An 18,483-nucleotide genomic window follows, 5' to 3' on the forward strand; every position below is an offset into this window, starting at 1 on the left:
CACCTCCTTATGCTAGAAATCAATGTACCTTGCTTAACAAGCAAGAAAGCTCTATTCTTAAACCCCTCCTAGGAAAAAGATTATAAAGGTTACTTTACATCCATTGGTTGATTCATCCTTCACAAGTGACCTTCTATATACCAGGTCTCCTCCCATCGGTGAAAGTTCGTAAAGAGTAGGGAGTCTTAGCTGAGGTGACAGTGGGCTAAGCCTCCATCGTTGCCCTTTGATCTAGCAATTGCCCTTTAGGAATCTCTTTTATACCCCCTGCTAGTTTGAGCAGTAACATTTTGGCGTCGTTGTCGAGGACAGGAGATATGTGTTTTCTTCCCCGTACAACATACTGATATATCATTAGTGGTGACTCCATTGGAAGAACGAAGCCCTAGTTCTTCATTGAACTTTAAGGCCGATGCTTGTAGGGTGAAGCAAGAGTTTTTTTAGGCATCTTTAAAATTCACCCTGGCGACTCCACTTTGGCATTATATACAAGATGATGAAAAATGGTTGAATAAAGTGTCTAGGACATTAGCCTCAAAGAAGAACAAGCCCTACGAGAAAGATTGGATTTGTGGTTTGAGCTTTGTGATCATCTGATAAAGCATGAGAACGAGGACTTCACACTCAACATTTATAATAGGAGCAAGTCAAACTTCAACAGCATAAGGCAAGAGTATGAAGAAGAGCCCACAAATTATCTCTTCTTGGAGCTTGCCTATTATACAGGTGCATTTAATTCCTTATCTCACAAGATCAAAGAGGAATATGGCTCATTACCAGATGAGGATTTGGATGACCAGGGAGACGAGGATGATGAGAAAGAATCAGTTATGGAATTGGGAGACAATGGTAATGAGAAAGGGAACACCTCCTTTGAGGATGACGAAGAGTTGGACCCTGCAAACCTCCAAATTACACAAGAAAGAATGGATGACTATAGTAGGTCATGCAGGAGGTTAGTGAGGGGATATAATTCTAATGAAGTATTCTTCCATTTGCGCAAAGAAGAGGTAAAGCTTCATAAGATGAAATGTGAATATAAAGAGAACCCTACTAATGCTCTCCTCCTAGAAGCATATTACCAAAATAATGTAACAAATACCTTAGCCATTGTTCTTCAGGAGAAGAGGGAAGAAGAAAGGTCCCGCTTGTCAACCAACCAAGATGAAGATAACATTGAGGATATCGGTGATGAGCAGGAACATGAGTCCTTGTTGGGTCTGCAAGACGAACGGGATGATTTTCAAAGCACATGTGTTGGGGAGGATGAGGCTATGAAAGTTGAGGCTGACCTTACCTTTCTTGAGGATACCACTCCTAATAACTCTCCTTTTGAGAACCTTGAGGAAGGTGATCCCATGAGCTCCTTGGAAGACAACATTGGAGATTATTTCTGCATTGAAAAGGAGAAATGGGAAATTGTTGGGCCTCAGATTGATTGTGCTCCCATTTATGATATCGACAAAGAGGATGAGGCTCAGATTGGTTTTCCCCTTCTCCCGAGCATTACTTGTGTTGACATATCCATCGATACCCTTGGGAAGGAGAATTATTATTTTCCCTTTCATGAAGAGGAGCATTTGGAAGTCATCGATTCTACTTTGAAGGAAAACCCTAGCTTTGATGCTGATAGTAATGAAATCTATAGGGCTTCTATTCTTACCTATCTTCCTCATGATCCTATGTTCAAGTCACTTGAGCCTTTAGATTATTGTTTTGAGAAAGAAAACCCTATTGGGTATAACACTCCACCGTCCCCTTTGCCGCCTCCTCTTGTTCATCATTTTGAGAGCGATTCCCGCACCTATTCTCATATCATCTCAAGTGACCTTGATCCCTTTCCCCTTTCTAAGGATAGTGTTGAGGAAAAACCCCTCATTGAATATTCTTTATTTCCTTGGGCACCCCCTCAGGATCATGATCAACCTATAATCTCCCCTTTCTAGTGTGATCATCATGGGAAACCTACTTGTGTTTCTCCATCTCATCAGTCTCCCTTTCCTACTGATCATAACCCTATGGAGGCCATAAAATATGACATAAATGATAAGGACCATAATGGAAATAATATGCCTGAGGTTGCTATCCATCAAAGGTTTATGAGCCTAATCATTGACATCTCTATATTTTGGTTAGAAGAGGATCTCATGGACTAGATTACATCGTTTTCTTACCTATTCTCATGAGATCATCCATGTGTGGGCATTCTATTTTCATACTTCCCATCGGCACTATCATCCATATGATTGTGTCAACATTCGGTGTGGCATTTATTACATGAGTAATCATATAGGCAAAAATATTTATATTGATTTGATGATATGTTGGTTGCATTGGCTTTATGATTACACTTAGTATTAGTTCCATACCATATGCATGTTAGGGTAGGATGCATTGCATGCTGATTTTCGCAATAGAGCTAACATCATATGATCTTTCTCATAATAGATTCGCTGCATTTACATTAAAAATTTGCATATTTTATCTTTCTGTTGATTTTATGGCCTAACGTTAAGCATGTGCGACCATGAGATGCCACAAAAGCATGTTGCCCTGTGTTTTTCATCTATTATATGTGCAGGTAACAGGTCAACGATAACCAAGAGATTGTTGGAGTTATCGTGACCTCCCGTTTAAGTAGCTCCACCCACTTCTCCGAGAGATCACATCCCAGTTGCAACCAGATGTTACCCACTAATTTGTGGGTGATATCCCTAGGAGAAATTTTTTCTCCAAGGTGGTCCTCAGCCAACAGCCCCTTGCAGCCACCTACTAGCTTGTTGTGCCATTTTCTCCGTCACCTGAGGTAGTCATGTGGTCCCTCACCCATTTGTCATGATCGTATGTTTGAAGGTGGGCCTCCCGAACCTAAAGGTACACCTTGTCATTTGGTAATTGAGTATTGTAGTTTTCTTATCATGGACACTTCTGAGCACGGATTAATGGGGGGGATCTGCCGGAAAGAATGGGATAGGTTTGTGCTCTTGTCCCCTAGACCCCGTTTGTATATTAACCTTGGATTCTAGTCCCGTGGGATCTCTTTTACTGACTATTTGGCTTTAGGGATGGTATTTCATGGGAAACCCTGATTTTGGTTGCGTGGTCCTGCTCCCTCATCCACATATATTACCACCTTTCCACTTATTGCCACCCCATTCATCATTTCTCCCACCTGGGTCCACATTCCTCCACACATAGGGTTAGCTCTCCCCTTCCCCTTGCCCGCACCTTGGGTCAAGCTTGGAATGATGCCCCAGAGGTTGATGCAGCTAAAAAGAAAAGAAAAAGTAAAATTGGCCACATTCAACAGGAAAACGTACCACAAAATGCAAAATATGGTCGGGACAAACACATTTAGCACGTGGGCAAAAGCCAACACATGAGATCTACACCATCATCATGGCCATCACCCTATTTCCTACAGGTTCTATGAGACTCCTTCATCATATAGGAATCCATGATTGTCCCAACCCATGGTGGGCAATGGACAGCCTTACCTTAAAAGGGGGTATCCACTACTATATCTCATACATCATCCTCTTACCCCTTGAGCCCTGAGCAATTAATTAAATAAAAATCATAAAAGGGAAAAAAGAATATAAAAAAGGGTGTAAAAATCAAGGTCGGGGCACCTCATGTACCACAATTTCTCCCTCCTATACATTATATACCCAAGTGTGGGCTTCCCTTCTACTAGCTACCCTTGTATCCCAACATGTGGCCTAAGGTTGCCCCTTCTCATCCCCTACTCCATTCACCTCTTTATCACATACCACCACCTTTTAAAGGATGTACCTTGGACATATTATCCCCTTTAGAAGTAGAAACCACCTAATGGGATACTTGGTTAACCCCATTTGGAGTTTGGAGACATTGGCACATGCCAAAGCCCATTATGGAAGGGTGGGCCATTATGAAGTCCCCACTTGTGGTCCATGGTTTTTAAGCTCTTTTACTCAATTTCCTTGATGACTTGTTATACTAGAAGGCTAGGGGACACATTGGATCTTATGCAGGATTGCAGATGGTCTCCATCTTGGGTTTGGTCTCCCTATACAGGGTCCTAACCCTCTAGAGGGCTACATTAGCACATGTAGGGTGTGTGTTGAGAGCCATGGGCCTCCACAAACGTAGAAAACACTCCATGGATCCCCAAATATGCTTAGATATTGGCTCGATATCCACCTATTGGACGAGGAAGATGCACCTGGTTCACCTTTGCCCAGCTAGCCCCAAAGATGTACCATGCACTTGGCAGCTGACCCAAGACTTGTAGGATGATGTGGCATCACCTCCACCATCATCTGAGCCCTTACAGATGGTCTATAGGCATATTCAACTCATTTGGAGACCCATGAGGTTATTATTGTGCCCCCACACCCACTAGGAGCACCACAGGTTTATTGTTTGGAGAACAAGGGTCCACCCCCTTGTCCATCACTTTTGAGGGTCCTATTCTTCATTATGGAATCTATGGACCTCAGCAGGCCTCTTGGAGGGTATTGTGACATGTATTGTTTATCATTTGACCTCTTGAGAGGCTTATTATTTCATTTATGAGCTAGTTTGGTGGGTTTGTCACCAAAAGTTAGGTTATTGGCACATTATTTTATTTTTGGGGCTTATGTAGGCCTAAGAGACTAATTCGAACTCCTAATCAGTGTATAAATACAAGTGAGATGAGTTCATTTTCTCATCATCACTATGGATTGGATCTCTCTTCTCTTTAGAGAATTTCGCCTTTTTTTTGAGATGAAGAATTGGAGCATGGATGAATTTTGATGTTTGGATTGGAGTATTTTTATCTTGGAGCTTATTTATTGTCAAATTGTTGATGGTTAGATATGTTCTATTACATGTAAGTACACACTTTTAATGCTATTCTTGTTTTACTTTTGTCATATGCATTTAATTGGATTTTCGTTATAATAGGGCTAATTGTTGCATTGCATAATTGCAAATTTGTGGAATTATTGTTTCTATATAGCATCTCTCAATGTTTGGGCCATGTATGTGAATGAAATCTCCTAGGGTTAATTCCATCGGGAAATTTATCTTGATAAGCCATCTCTTTTGCCAAGCGAAGTATAAAAACTTTGAGGTCTCTTCCTCTTTCCCTAAAATCTAAGCGAAGAAGTCCTTAAGGTCTCCTTGACCGAAATACAAGTTCCTTTCTCATCATTCTCCTAGACTCCATTCTCCCCAAGGGATCAAGGCATTGGTCCTCCAATAGGTGATCTCTCAAAGAATACTTGTCTTCACCTTTCCCTCTCTCTTCTAGGTCTAGCCAAGTTCGGTCACCTAGGGCATCATTTTCCCGACAAAATAGCCCAAGAAAAAGTTTGATCTCCTATCCTCTTCTGCGTTGGTGTATCCTCAAGACCTCCTCCAATTTTGAAGTCATTCCAAGTTCCAACAATGGAGTTGTGAGATAACCCAAGCCCTAGCTCTAGGATCAAACTTTGCCCTAGTGTTCCCAAGGCTAGTGCCTCATAGGATCAATTTGACACCTTTAAGTGGAAATTCTTTCTTTGATCCTTTCCCCTTCCTTGTCTGGGTTAAGAACATCATTGGTTGCTATATTCTTCGCCCCTTAAACTAGGCTGGGTCCACTTGGTCCTGTGTGGTCCCACATCTTTGAAAAGTCAAATCTTCAAGAACCATTCGGCAAGTCAAGTTCAATAAGGATTTTAGGATTGGGAAACTCCTGCATAAGGCATATTACTCTAAACCTGACCCTCAAATCCTCACGTCCTTATCCTAGAAATCTTTGTACCTTTCTTAACAAGAAAGAAAGCTCTATTCTTAAACCCTTTTTAGGAAAAGGATTATAAAGGTTACTTTACATCCATTGGTTGATTCATCCTTCACAAGGGACCTTCTATATACCGAGTCTCCTCCCATCAATGAAAGTCCATAAAGAGTACGGAGTCTTGGCTGAGGTGACAATGGGCTAAGCCTCCATCGTTGACCTTTGATCTAGCAGTGGCTCTTTAGGAGTCCCTTTTATGCCCCCTGCTATTTTGAGCGGTAACAGTTCCCTAGTGAGTAACTTGGGAGTCTAATTCAGGACTTCCCTTGAGTTGAATTGCAAAAGTTACACTCAGTTCTCTGTGTTCTCTTAGGCACTGAAGGAAGTGTGTATTAGCTAATTGGAGCAGCTTCCTTTTATTGGAGATTTCGGGCATTTGCAGGAGTATTTCCCTTGGTTGAAGGTAGAGATTAGTACCATTTTGCGGGGCTGAAGTGGAGGGTGTTTGTTGCGCCAAATTTTTCTATTTTATGGGTAATTCACACTTTTTGGGGCTTTTTAGATCAGCTAGAATTAGCCTAATATTTTTTTGGGTTTCTTGGGGTTTGGTGTGAGCAGCTCTGAGTTAATTTCGCAGAATTTTTGGAGTAGTTTCAAGGGCATAAATTCCAGTTCTTCTCCAGCAGCAACGACAATACTTTCTGGGTAATTCGCACTTTTGGGGCTTTCTGGGTCAACTAGAATTAGCCCAAGATTTTTCTAGGTTTTTGTGGGTGTTTTGAGGAGAGGTCATGGTTAAAGATTCATAATTTTTTGAGCAGTATACAGGGAAGAATTCCAGTAGGGTGTATAGCTAGCTAGAGAATTGTTTGCACCATTTTGGAGGGCTTCTTCATCATCTGGATTTAGACCAAACCATTTTTGGTTTTTCTGGGTTTTGGGAGAGGAGTTCAAAGCTGAAATTTCAGAACATTCCGAACATTATTTTGAGCAGAACATCCAATTCCATTTGGCAGCCTATAGAAAAAAATTTGGGCAGTGTGCATTATCAGTTTGGAGCCATTTCAGCAGTTTGGTCAGCGAAATTTCACCTGGGGTTTGCCTACCTTACATAGCAAGCCTAGGTTCCATTGTTCTTACTCATTATGTACCTAGATTTCCATTGATTAATAAGATGGCTCAATTATTCTGCTCATTTTCTCTGGTGCCCTGATTTGGGTGTTTTCTCTTTAATTTTAATTGTTGTTCCCAGTTCATGTTTTTGGTATTTACTATTATTTTCCATTATGAATATTACAGTGGTATCAGAGCATAATCTTGGCCAGCTGTGGGGAAGCTAGCAAGATCATGGAGGTGTTAGACATGCATGCACAATGATTGGTGAATTTATGGACATTCCAATGACGCAAAAAGGGAGGAGTACACAGAGGATCATGGAGGATTTGATGAGGCAGAACCAACAGTTGGTGAGGTTGAACCAGCTGGTTCTAGAGATGTTGCAACAAATGATGGGAATGCAAATACATAACTAGCAAGGACAAGCCAACAATGGAGGAGGTGGTTCTTGGATACGAGAGGGAAGCCACACACATGAATGCATAGTCCAACAGAACAACACCCATATGTATGGTCAGTTTAGTTGTCCTACCATGCCTCATTTTTTGGATGAACCGGAGAGGGAGAGAAAGCCAAACATCTTTGCAGATTTGATGAGGTACTTCGTAGATGGGATTGATGAGTATGATGCATTGGACCCCATGATTAGGAGGGCTCTATCATTTGGGGAGTTTTTCATTTTGAAGGAGAAGCATAGATCAAGAGCAGGATCATCATATTGGAGCACCAAGGGCAAGGCCCACTACATGGAGGTGATTCCTAACATCGAGAATGAGGAGAAGATTGTGCATGAGGCAGATAACCTCGATGGTTGTGAGGACGTAGATCAGAATAATGTGACTCCAAAGCCACCACTATCGGAGAGCGCATTGGTGGCACAACTTGAGAAAGTGGTAGAGAGAGTGGAGCACACACCCATGGGGCCATCCATTGATGAGGTGCTAGTAGGCATAGAGGCATCCAGATCCATGAGAGAGTTTCTAGACGGTAGCCACTTACGACTAAATGGTGAGGATGTTTTGCATGATGGGTTGTCTATGGAGGAGCATTTGGAGGCTTATTTGGAGCCCATGGTGGAGGAGGATGTGTAACCATCTTTTGGGCTAGCCATTGATGAGGGGCAGCAAAGAGAGCACATGATGGGACTTCAGCACAGTTCATTTTTAAGGCACACTGAAGGGGCCTTCAGCATTATTATCCCACCTCTAGGCATTGGATAGAGAGAGACAGAGGTATCTAGACAGACCATAGAGGATGACCAAGTCAGCAGGACTAAGAGACATGAGTTGAGCATGGCACAACATCAGCATGGAGGGCATGTTCCATACACAAGAGTTTGTGCATTTGATCCCTCCTTTGGAATAGAATGGCAAGAGGTATTGAGTTGGTTCATCTTAAGGATACAAAGAAATATGGAAAATTGATCAAACCTAGGGTTAAAATAAAAAGGAAAAAATCAAGTTGGAAAATGGCCGACAATGAAACCCTAAAGAAAGATTCTATAAATATATTAAAAGATGTGAGATATAATATCATTTGTATGTTTATTTTATGTTATTTATAAAATTATTAAGGAATATAGACATATGATATGTTTTAAGTTTTAATTATTAAAATTGATTAATATGATTGTTATATGATATTAATATATTTGTTATTAAAAATGATTAATATATTTGTTTTTAATGATTTGTCTAGAATAATGAAAGAAATAATATTTATTTAATGATACTTAACGGGAGTATGATTAAGAGGCGAGACATAAGGTGAGGGGGTTTGGGAAGATATTGATTTAGATGTTAAACTAGGAATCCAATTTTCACTTATAACCCATCCTTCATCCCTATTAAGGTTTTTAGGATGTTTATTGATTTCTATGGCCTCCCTAAATTTTTTGTGGAAGTAGTGGTCAATTTTAGCAAGGATGCGAGTTTTTTCAATGCAAATTTGATGTTTAGTTTTATTGGAATGCTCTGCTAGTGCAGAGTTTTTTGAACGATTATGTTTTATGTCAGCTGAATGTTCTTGAATTCTAGTAGTGATAGATCGACCAGTCTCACTAACATATGGAATTCCACAAGAACATGGAATTAGATAAACGCCCTTCTGGCATTTAGGGTCAATGGGATCTTTAACAGATTTGAGACAACTACGGATGGTATTTAAAGGTTTGAAGGTGGTCATAATGTTATTTCTTTTAAGGATGTGGGTAATTTTGTCAGTGGTTCCAAGAATTTCGGTGGTTTTCGGTAAATTAACTGATCCTGACACATCAAAACTAATTGAAATATGCCTCAAATCTACTTTCTTTAGCTTCATGGGTGAGGTGTATGAACAAACTTGCGGGGTAGAAATGGGATCTCCTCTATCCCCCATTATTATCAACTTATTTATGGAATATTTTGAAACCAAAGCCCTAAAATCTGCTCCCTTAAAACCTAAATTATGGAAAATATTTGTAAATGACACCTTCATCATTTGGCCACATGGGCATGAAACATTAGAAACTTTTAACCAACACTTAGATAGTCTTTCTTCATCCATAAAATTTACCATGGAAGTAGAAATCAATGATAGCCTCCCTTTTCTTGACATCCTCATCACCAGAAATCAGGATGGTTCCATATCGCACCAAGTATACCGAAAAAAGACCCATACTGAGAAATATCTTCATGCCACTTCTCACCATCATCCCAACCAAAAAATAGGGATTCTAAACACTCTAGCAACAAGAGCTGTGTGAATCTCTGATAAAGAACACTTGGAAATGGAGAAAGCACATCTTATAGAAGTGTTCTTGAAAAATGGATACAAAAAACATCGAGCCATCAAGGCTCTCAGTAATGCCAACAAAGAAACTAGTCATAAAAATAAAAAATTGGATAACTTTGTTGGCAAAGTAAACCTCCCATACATTCTTGGAATCACTGACAAAATGCCCACATCCTAAAAAGAAATAGCATTATGACCACCTTCAAACCTTTAAATACCATCCACAGTTGTCTCAAATCTGTTAAAGATCCCATTGACCCTAAATGCCAGAAGGGTGTTTATCTAATTCCATGTTCTTGTGGAATTCCATATGTTGGTGAGATTGGTTGATCTATCAATACTAGAATTCAAGAACATTCAGTTAACATAAAACATAATCGTTCAAAAAACTCTACACTAGCAGACCATTCCGATAAAACTAAACATCAAATTTGCATTGAAAAAACTCGCATCCTTGCTAAAATTGACCACTACTTCCACAAAAAATTTAGGGCGACCATAGAAATCAATAAACTTCCTAATAACCTTAATAGGGATGAAGGATGGGTTATAAGTGAAAATTGGATTCCTACTTTAACATCTAAATCAATATCTTCTCAAACCCCCTCACCTTAAGTCTCACCTATTAATCATACTCCCCTTAAGTATCATTAAATAAATATTATTTCTTTCATTATTCTAGACAAATCATTAAAAAAATAGATTAATTATTAGTTTTAATATATTAATTATTTTTATAATAAATATTAAATATATTAATCATTTTTAATAACAAATATATTAATATCATATAACAATCATATTAATCAATTTTAATAATTAAAACCTAAAACATATCATATGTCGATATTCCTTCATAATTTTATCAATAACATGAAATAAATATACAAATGATATTATATCTCACAACTTTTAATATATTTATAGAATCTTTCTTTAGGGTTTCATTGTCGGCCATTTCCAGCATGATTTTTTCCTATTTATTTTACCCTAGTTTTGATCAGTTTTCCATATTTCTTTGTATCCTGAGGATGAACCACAGTGGTGGGTTCGAAACGTCGATCATTAAACGATCATGAATGAGATGGATCCAGAAAACCTTTTGAAACAAGTTAGCAGTCACAGAAATCTGAAATCTGATATCATCAACCTACACGGTATGGAATTTTGTTGATTCTAGTGGTTGGAATTGTGCCCTAATTTATTGAATTTCTATTGAATGCTAATCTAGATGATCTATTGCATGCATTACTCATATATAACATGTGAATGAATGTCATTAGTGATGAACTCTTAGTAGCTCTCCCATGAAAAACCCTTCTTCCATTGGATAGATAATTGTTGGATTTTGGTAGTTAGGGCATCAAAATTTCGACCTCCTTAGAAAGTATTTGGCTGATTTGAAACATCATTGACTCCATACTCCCAAGGGATAAGGGACTAGTACATTTGGTTGGCGATCAAACACTCTTTTATTCCATATTTTCTCTCTCTCTAATTTTGGCCCCTTTAAGGCCAAGCTTGCAAACTAGGGCTTGGTGTGAATCCCTAGGCAAGTTGAATTCTTGATGTTGAAGAGCCTAAACATCAAGAGGATATCATTTGGCACAAAATCTATCCTTTTGGTGGGAATCCACTTCTTCATCCATAAATTCTCTTGCCCTAGTTGTTTTCCCTAAGAGGGAAACCCTAGTTTCATATTGCTTCAACTTAGGGGCTTCTTGAAGGTTTCATGAGCGTTGATCTTGATGACATATATCATTGGAAATCTTTTCTCTCAGCCTTGACCTTTGGACACTCCAACACTCAACAAATTACTCAAACCCTAAGTCTTGTGCTTGTAGCCCTAGGACTCTACATAGAAGAGCAAGTTGCCTCCAATTGGAGCCTTATACCATTGTTGTGTTTTTCTTGTAAAGGTCCTAGTCAAATCACCTAACACATTCTACTTAAAATATCATGCATACAAGACCTTTATCACATATTGGGACTCCCATTGGTGAAAATCTGTAAAGAGCAGGGGGTTTTGGCTATGGTGATAGTGGGCAACAACCCCATTGTTGTCTCCTTGTCTAGTGTGTTCCTAGTAAAACTTTCCTTTCCTAGGCCTGCTAGATTTTGCGGCAACAAACCCATTTGAGGTCAAAGCATTGGACAACTGGTCATTCACCAGTAGTTGGTCTTTCTGCCTGACAATAATCTGTTACGTTTTGAAAGTGATTCTTATCACATTTAATAATACTTTCCAAGGTTGAAATCCCATGGTTTGTGGATAGCTGTGAACCGATTGCCTCATCCAATAGTGGTTATCAATCTGAGGATAGTAATGGTGGATAAACCCATTCCTTGGGTTTTGTGCTAGATATGTACTAACGAAGTCTATACAACTGCAAGAATATATGTGTAACTCTAAGGTGTGGGGTTGTCTTTCCTACAAGCGGAAGAATGACATATGAATAAAGTTGCATCACCAAAGGTTGAATGGATCACTGTATAGGTCATTCTATTGGTTCCAGTTGTTGCTTGTCGTTAGAATTCATGTTGGGCTTTCATTAGTGACTGTTTGGAGGGCACTGACATGATTACAGTCGTCAATGACAACTACAAGATACCAATCATATTCATAAGCAGAGCTATGATTTTATGATGTTCGATCTTCTTTAAAATGATGATGATGATGGATCAATGACTATGCTGCAGTCCATGACATCATTACAACACCCATACTACTACTGCAATGAAATTAAGTGAAGGTTATGTTTTGCAAGAACCTGTACCAGCCCCAGTGTTATGCATAATATAGTAATATTGTGAAGAGGAGGTTCAGTAATGAAGACCGTGAACTGGAGCAAGCCCTGGTTTTGTAGGCTTGGGGAAGTAGGCCAAGATAAGAAAATCAGAGTGTTACCTTCCTCAAGCCCCTGGAAATCAACACCTAATTTCAAAACCTGAATTGCAGAGCCTCCCTAGTGAAATTTTTAAGGCTGCAACGCACACTTTTGGAGGCCCTCAACTCTCAAATCACCGCAGAGATCCTTGGCCCAACAAGATAATGAAATGATGAATAAGGTTTCTCCCTATATATATATATATATATATAGGTGTGCTGGAATTAAAATTAGGCAGGGTCGGCCTACAAAATAGTGTACAAATGCTGGAAAACAGTACATTGGAGTCGACCTATGGCTGTAGATGACCTATTGGTGTATTTCATAATTAAAAGGAAGTGTTGGGTCGACCTGAATTAGGCCAAAAATCAGCTTGGAGCCAACCTTAATTTAGGGTGACTTATGCACATGCAGTAAATTTGATGATGGGCAGGCTTGTGCATGTAGAGAAATTCCCTTGTTTTATGGGGATTTCCTATTGAAGGGCCCATTCCCGTGTACAACTGTCACATGGCAGAAATGGAGTGCTCAACCCAACACACAAGGTTCCAAAGGAAGAGGTTGCCCCACCTTTAAATGAGCCAGATGAGGCTGCCTTAGAGACCACTTGGGAGCTTGTGTACTCACGTTGGAGCTTTCTTAGGGGCTGATGGAGGACAGCTTGGAAGGCTTATGGATAAAGTTATGCTATTGAAGAGCCTTTAGAAGCTGGAAGTTACATCAACACCCTTTATTTGCCCTATATTTGGGGAAAGGGGCCATCTGTTGAGGCTTATGCCCATAGATTTTGTACATGTGGCTCTAGAATCCCCAATTTTATTATTTTCAATTAATTAATTTGTAGAGAAGGATTTTGGCCCCTACTTAGACCAATTTAGGGGATTCTATCTTAGAAAAATATTATTTTATTATGAGGGAAGTTGAGCACCTCCTCTATAATTAGAGGTGCATTTCTTTTCATTTTCTCATGTGATTTTGGGGGAGAAATCACATAGCAATCTGAAATTTCTAGGATTTTTCCTTGATGATTTTGGCTTTGGATATTCCAAGTGAGGCAGATTGTCTTGGGGAAGATATGTTTTGAATGAAAGAACTTTCTGTGGATTGACCAAGTGATGCTTGGATGAATAGTGTTGTATTGTGAGTATTGTCTTCCATTTTGCTACAATTGTTGAATTAGGGTTTGTCATGTGCCATATTAAAAATTGCAATATTTCTCATGAACTCTATTTTATTGATACAGAAAATTTGTCATCAAGTATCCACAAGAAAACTAGACTTGCCTTCCTTGATCTTACGTCTCCTAGTTTGGAAAGTCGCTAGGGTTATATCGAGAATTTCTCCTTCTCTATTTTCCCTTTCCATCCAAGGTATTCAGCTCTTGACCCACTCCTTGTCTGACTCCATATGCCCAGAATTTCATTGATAAGTCAAGGCATCAGTCTCTCATGCTCCATCACTTTATACTTTTGTAAAATTCTTAAATTCATAATAGTGTGTGTTTGGGCATTCTCCAAAGCCTATTAGAGCCATCAGTTCATTGACCTGACCTCACTACTTCATTCCTCCAGGATCCATAATTTATTGAAGATTATTTTGGAGTGTTTATATAACCGGATCCTTAGAGGGTATTTATCCTAAGCGATTCTTGGGTTACATAATCTCCAGAACCTACTGAGGAAGCCTACATTGTGGGGATAACATCTTCCCACAAAACAATAGGAAAATTGGCTACTAAGGTGACCATGGTGGTTGATCCTGTTGTTATTGGGGATCTAGTGTGGCCTAGCACTAGGGTGCTATATTTTGCGGTAACAGGCACATCTATAGAAAGCATCCATGAAGTATCCCTCCAAAAATCCTTGTTGATGTTACAAATAGAACATGCATGCATATTGCTGGAAGGCTTTTGCATTAAATCAAGACAATATAGTTTGCATGAGTATCTTTCCTAGTGGCATCCATATCTCTGAATGAGAACTCACCAAAATGCAGAGATATTGAGAAAATGAACTGTGTACACAAATCAGAAACTATCTGCACAGGACTTAACTCCACACGATATTGTTGTCTTTGAAGAGGATTCCTTGTTTGACAACGTTCAATGGCATCCATTAGAGATATACTGCCACCAATATTAATTGTGTAGCTTAAAAGCTTTGATAAGTCATTTTGCAAACTTTATCTTGTCAATAATGTTGATCATTCTGGAATGCCTTTTGTGCCAGGGAAAATGTGAAGTCATATATGATTTTGTTCTACATTTATTTTTCAGTGTGCTGTAATTTGAAGCCAAACATCCCCTCGATTTCTGGAAAATACTCTATTTGGTTTAATCTCTCTGTTCCTCATTTTCCATGGAAACTGTATTCCTTGGGATAAGCACATGCTTGAAGATGAGGTTGCTAAATCACTAAAGGCGAAGTTTAAGTTGCATGGCTGGAAAATATTGGTTTATTCTAATGCCCACTGCGGATGGGAAAAGCTTATTCTATTAGGTAGTAGAGTGCTACATTTCTATCATTTATGATGCAAGGAAATATGCCTTCTTGTTGATGCGACCTAGCTAGAAGACCAAGGGTACCTATCTATCAGTTTATATGTAGGAGATAATTTATAATTCTCCACATGGAGGTTAATTTGTATCCTCCAAACGAGCACGAGAAAATTCACTGCTTTTAGCCAACAATCATCAGTTTCACAATACTCTTTTGTTACACGAGATCATCTTCAAATGGTAATGTTTTCCCAATGACATTTCACTCTTTTACAGGTGAGCCTTGCATCCACAGACCCTGTTTCTTGTTATTTCAGTCAACATAAATTAAATTGTTGAGTACACAACTCAAACTCCTTTTGAGTACGCCAAATGCCTTCCTTTGGAGTGATGTGTCCTATAAGAGAGGCACAATGATGGCTAGTAAGTTCCTTTCATTCCTCGTGTTCAATGTAGTGATCACTCTCTTGAATTAGGCAAGCAAAATTTAGGTTCTGGATGTTTTGATTCCATCGAGGGAACTTGCAACCACATATGCAAATATTGCATATCACTTACGGGTATTAGTGTTTCGTATATCTGGAACTCCCTAAAAAATCAAAAAACAAAAATAGCAAGTAATGTTGGTTTATCGTTATATGATCCCCCTGATGTCTAAATCCTATCTCATCAAATAGAAAGATAAGAGGCCCAGTGTTATACAGGCACTACTAGAAGGATTGTATTTGAGCTCCTCTCAGACTAAAATACCAAGTCAGCTTATCATGTTTTCTGAAAAAGTTACAATGCCCGGCATACAGCTGCTTCTATATTGGAATGTCATGTTATGCTATTTCCTCATGAAACAAGATGCTCTTAGGCACTTGCTGAACTATATCGTATGCTTAATGAGGAAGATTTACACTATGGATTATGGAAGAAAAAGCTGAATACCCTTGAAATAAGGGTAGGACTTTCCTTAGTCCAGCAAGGACACTGACAGCTTGCTCAAGATCTTTTGTTTTACAACGTAATTAGCAAAGCAACCCAAAATACATACAACAAAGTTTCATATAGTATTAGGTCTATTTGGCTCTTCATTATGGAAGCATTCTTGGAGTTACTGAAGCTAAAAATATACTAGCTCAAGGAGTTGATCAGGCGTTAAACGGTAAACCATTGGCAGTAACTACCTGAAATCTTTGTTGAATCTCATGTACTTGCTTGGCAACAATTCTAGCAGTTGGTAGAGCTTCAAGAGTCAGCAAGGGTTCTTCTAGAAATTGGGAATGGAGACAAACAACACGTTGGAACTACTCAAACGATTGGGATTATTTGTCTATTGGAATGATTTGCTTCAATGGAAGAATCACGTGTCCGACATTGTAAACAATTCATTTAAAAATTTTCCAAATATAAATTCCACCTTCATCACCTTGGATATGGGGAGAAGGCATGGAGTATTAACAAGCTTGCTCGTGTGAACGGCAAGTAAGTGATTGAAACTGGGTTGAACAAAATGGATGGCTATTCAACAGTGGAAGTTCAAGAAACTTTTGACAAAACTACAGAGCAAGAAAAAGCATATTTAGGAGTGTGAGAATGCATTTCATTAGTGCTATGCATTTCTGTCCATCCATTCTGAAAAATTAAGGGGCAAACAATGAAGGGGAGCCAGAACCCAATTTAGAATAGGACATGAGCAAGAACAGTCCATTAGGTCTATTTGGCTCTTCATTATGGAAGCATTCTTGGAGTTACTGAAGCTAAAAATATACTAGCTCAAGGAGTTGATCAGGCGTTAAACGGTAAACCATTGGCAGTAACTACCTGAAATCTTTGTTGAATCTCATGTACTTGCTTGGCAACGATTCTAGCAGTTGGTAGAGCTTCAAGAGTCAGCAAGGGTTCTTCTAGAAATTGGGAATGGAGACAAACAACACGCTGGAACTACTCAAACGATTGGGATTATTTGTCTATTGGAATGATTTGCTTCAATGGAAGAAACACGTGTCCGACATTGTAAACAATTCATTTAAAAATTTTCCAAATATAAATTCCACCTTCATCACCTTGGATATGGGGAGAAGGCATGGAGTATTAACAAGCTTGCTCGTGTGAACGGCAAGTAAGTGATTGAAACTGGGTTGAACAAAATGGATGGCTATTCAACAGTGGAAGTTCAAGAAACTTTTGACAAAACTAGAGAGCAAGAAAAAGCATATTTAGGAGTGTGAGAATGCATTTCATTAGTGCTATGCATTTCTGTCCATCCATTCTGAAAAATTAAGGGGCAAACAATGAAGGGGAGCCAGAACCCAATCTAGAATAGGACATGAGCAAGAACAATCCAATTTTAAAACCATCTCAAAACAAAGCTTCAAGAAGAATATAAAACATTATCAAAGTTAAGCAGCAGGAATAAAGAACTAGAGTAGAAGTTACTAATTAATGTATTAGGCGGTAGAAATTGATCGTTTGGAATAATTGCATTGAAAAGCAATGAGAACTGTTCATATTATTTAAAAATAAAAACAAACGGGCAGGCTAACAAAGATGAGTTAGGAGGCTCGTGATAGAGATTCAATAAAATAACATCCAATTGACGAGGGAAAAACAATGTAATTGTCTGAAACATATTCTGGAATTCAAGAAGTGTAATGACCTTGAGCTAGAGCATATGCTGAAAACAAATAACACCTCCTTCCCCTGTGAGCATATGAAGGCAAAATTGGGATGAAGGAAACCTCTAAAGCCATACAAGTATAAGAAATTAGTGACGATAGATAAATGGAAATTTCAGTATAAATTGTTGAAAAGAGGTTACAATTAGACAAATGCTCTAGGGAATGAAAATGAAGTTGGCAATACCTAATTTCAGTATAAATTGTTGAAAAGAGGTTACAATTATACAAATGCTCTAGGGAATGAAAAATGAAGTTGGCAATACCTAATATCAAAGATATACTCTTCTATTGGTTAAAGATAATATGACCTATCTAGTGAAATCAAAAGACAAGTAGCCTAACCAAGACATACTTCCATCTCCAGTTTTGAAAGGTTAAAGAGCGTCTTCTAACCTGATTTTAGCTCCTACATGTCCATTCTTTTATCGCATTCCTTGTATCATACTCGGTGTAACCTAGACCCTAAGGCTACCAATCGTGTCCAGAAAAAACAGTTCAAATCAACATTTTTTCAAGCCTATTCACTCTTTTCCTTCTAAAATTCTCATACATATTCCACAAATACCCCATTTACTAAAAAATCCTATTGAAAATTACGAATGCTCAACAGGTAGTCAACAAAATTTCTATGGAATTAGGTATCCCACAGTCAACAACATGCGACACAGCAACGAGCGAGTGCCTTTTGATATCATGGTATGATACAGGCGTGTCATTATTCTCGAGAAAACCAAAGAAAAGTTCCTCTATATCGTAGAGCTTTGGGAGCTGGCACGCTTCTCCAACTTCCCA

Source organism: Pinus tabuliformis, chromosome 1_1, assembly GCF_031772625.1.
Source record: "Pinus tabuliformis cultivar Carrire ecotype Pingquan chromosome 1_1, CPIR1, whole genome shotgun sequence".
Taxonomy (NCBI): Eukaryota; Viridiplantae; Streptophyta; class Pinopsida; order Pinales; family Pinaceae; genus Pinus; species Pinus tabuliformis.